The following is a 3,715-nucleotide window of genomic DNA, read 5'->3' as shown; positions in this document are numbered from 1 at the left end:
TTGAGCCACAGGCGCTGAGCCAGTCTGGAGGTTTGTTACCTACAGAGTCCAGATTCTTGGGCATCTCCTTGAGAGAAGTGGAGGGGGAAAGGGCTGGTGCTGCTCTGCGCTGACTGTGGCACAGGAGTGAGGAGAAGAAAGTTGGCTCAGAGGAAGCCATACAGCAACATTGGCATCCTGAGCTGCAAACTGACACCATTCCACGTAGGCAAGCCCCATCTCTCTGGGCAACCAGAGGTTCCAGACAGCAGACACATGCCGACCGAACGGACTTGGTAACTTTTGTAAGTAAAGAGACAATTAGCACCAGCCCTCAGGGTAATAGCTTAGACAAAGGCAGTGGGCTGGCAGAAGTTGGAATTGACACCTGAGTGTAAACTCTAATTTGCTTCAGGCCCAGAGCTGAGTTCTTCACCAGCTCTAGAAAGCCTCTGACTTGCAGAAGAATTTAGACCGGACAGAAGGTGTGAGGCTTTAATGGCCACAACTTTCAAAGCGTAAATTCTTCCCCTTCTGGACTGGACTCAGATTTCCCAGTGAGCACCTCACCCTCAGGGGAATGCTGAGACAAAGGCATTCAGGCAGAGGCAGAGATTAACACCTGAGTGTAAACTCTAATTGCTGCCCAGGGTTAAGTTGCTCGTCAGTGCTAGCAGCCTCTGACTTGCAGAGGAATCTAGCCGTGATAGAAGGCGAGGGGCTGGAATTAAGAGAATATTCACAGCCTAATTTAAACACACAAGGGCCTTCTACTGGATGCAGATTTCCAGGTGATACTGGCAGTCGTAAACCCTGGGAGCAGTTGCCTAATGGAGTAAATAGGGTCACAGACTTGGGGGATTACAAGTGACTGGGTACAAGGTGGGGAAAGAGATATTAACCTTTCCAGACTAACCCATCTGCTGGGTGGGTCCCTTTGCCCTCACAGAGCACTGGAGCAAGTTATATCCAAGCTGCAAGTAGACCCTTCTTATCTAGCAGCCAGAAACATTTGAACTTTTATACCTGAAATGGGTGCTGACTGGGACAACTGATTTAGACCCCTTTAAACTGGGCAGACCACCCAGGTACTATTCAAAGGGGCACCCTGGGTGTATGGTTGAGGGAAAGTTTGATTTTCCTTGCCCAGTTGTTGTTTATGGGGGGCAGGGCGATTTAATTGCTGGTATTTCTCCACAGCTGAAACTTCAACCAAGAGAAACTGAATCATTAGGGTAGGACAGAGACTAGTTAAAAATAAGACAGAGCCACTTAGCCTCATCACACCAAGCAGGTCTCCAGTCTCTCAGACCGTAACACCGTACAGGTCCTTGACAAACCTCAGGGAGAAAAGCCAAATGGGGTAAAATAATCATGGAGTAGAATCAGTGGAAAAGCTCTGGTAATATGAATAACCAGAGTAGATCAACCCCCACCCCCCAAAGAAAGGATGTGGCTGGTAATATGAATAACCAGAGTAGGTCAACCCCCCTAAGAAAGGATGTGGCAGACAAAACTGAAGATCCTCTATATAAACAGATCGCTGAGATATCAGAAATTGAATTCAGAATTTAGACTGCAAATAAGGTTAATAGAATAGAGGCAAAGATAGAAATAGAAATTCAAGAAGCATTCCAAAGGTTCACTCAAGAATTTAACAATTTCAAAGACAAAACCACCAAAGATTTTGAAACATTAAGGCAAGAGATTGCAGCCCTCAAAGATCTGAAAATTATGGTAGAATCTCTTGGTAACAGAGTGCAAGAGGCAGAAGAAAGGATCTCAGACGTAGAAGACAAAGCTTCTGAATATGTCCAAATGTCCAAGGAGAATCAGGAATGGAAAGCAAAAATGGATCATTCTCTCAGAAAACTCTGGACAACATTTAATCTCTTAAAACAAAGTAACTTTCAGCCCAGGATCCTGTATTCAGCTAACATGAGTTTCATTGATGACGGAAAAATTAAATACTTTAATGACATCCATGTATTGAAGAAATTTGCCATAACTAAACCAGCTCTCCCGGATATTCTCAGATCTATTCTCCATAATGACCAGTGCAATCCTCCATCACAAAAGTAAACTAACTCAGAAACTATTGATCAAACTCCAACTTCTACACTGGCAAAAGGATTAAAAACATCCACTGGACTTTTGAACAACTCGATACCTAACATTTTATCAGGCTTATCAATAATTTCAATCAATGTGAATGGCTTAAATTGTCCTCTAAAGAGGCACAGATTGGCTGATTGGATACAGAAACTTAGATCAGACACCTGTTGTATACAAGAATCTCATTTTACCTTAAAAGACAAATATAGACTCAGGGTGAAGGGATGGTCATCTATATTCCAAGCTAATGGAAAGCAGAAAAAAAGAAGGTGTTGCAAATTTATTTGCAGATACAATAATAGGCCTTAAACCAACCAAAGTAACCAAAGATAAACATGGCCACTTTATATTTGTTAAGGGCAATACTCAATATGATGAGATCTCAATTACCAATATCTATGCACCCAACCAGAATGCACCTCTATTTGTAAAAGAGACTCTAACTGGCATGAGCAGATTCCCCCCAGCTCCATCATATTGGAGATTTTAACACTCCTTTGGCAGTGTTGGATAGATCCTCCAATAAGAAGCTTAGCAAAGATTTAAATTTAGCTATTCAACTTCTGGACTTATCAGACATCTACAGAATGTTTCATCCTAACAGAACTGAATACACATTTTCCTCATCAGTACATGGAATCTACTCCAAAATTGATCACATCTTAGGCCACAAATCTAACCTCAGCAAATTTAAAGGAATATAAATTATTCCATGCATCTTCTTGGACCATCATGGAATAAAATTTGAACTCAGCAACAACAGGAATCTGCAGATTTGTACAAAAATATGGAAGCTAAACAACCTTATACTGAATGATAGATGGGTCAGAGATGAGACCAAGAAGGAAAGTACCAAATTTTTAGAACAAAATGATAACTAAGACACGAGTTATCAGAACCTCTGGGATACCACAAAGGCAGTTGTAAAAGGGAAATTTATAGCATTGCTACCCTTCCTCAAAAGATCTCAAGCAGCTAGAAAAGGAAGAACATTCCAATCCCAAATCCAGTAGAAGAAAAGAAATAACCAAAATAAGAGCAGAATTAAATGAGATTGAAAACAAAAGGATTATAGAACAGATCAACAAATCAAGAAGTTGGTTTTTTGAAAAAAATCAACAAAATAAACCTTTGGCCAACCTAACCAAGAAAAAAGAATAAAGTCTCTAATCTCATCAATCAGAAACAGTAAAGATGAAATAACAACAGACTCTTTAGAAATCCAAAAAATCCTTAATGAATATTACAAGAAACGTTATTCCCAGAAATATGACAATCTAAAGAAATTGACCAATCCTTGGAAGCATATCATCTCCCAAGACTTAGCCAGAATGCAGTGAAAATGTTGAACAGAGCTATATCAAGCTCTGAAATAGCATCAACTATACAAAATCTCCCTAAAAAGAAAAGTCCAGGACCAGATGGCTTCACGTCAGAATTCTACCAAACCATTAAAGAGGAACTAGAAAAAGACACAATACTACCCAGCACATTCTATGAAGCTAACATCACCCTGATCCCCAAATCAGGAAAAGACCCAACAAGAAAAGAAAATTATAGACCAATATCACTAATGAATATTGATGCAAAAATATGTGACAAAATCCTAACAAACAGAATC

This window comes from Otolemur garnettii, unplaced genomic scaffold, assembly GCF_000181295.1.
Source record: "Otolemur garnettii isolate 467f Iridium unplaced genomic scaffold, OtoGar3 scaffold00143, whole genome shotgun sequence".
In the NCBI taxonomy this organism is placed as follows: Eukaryota; Metazoa; Chordata; class Mammalia; order Primates; family Galagidae; genus Otolemur; species Otolemur garnettii.
The sequence above is the reverse complement of the archived record's forward strand: the minus strand, read 5'-3'. Positions refer to the sequence as shown.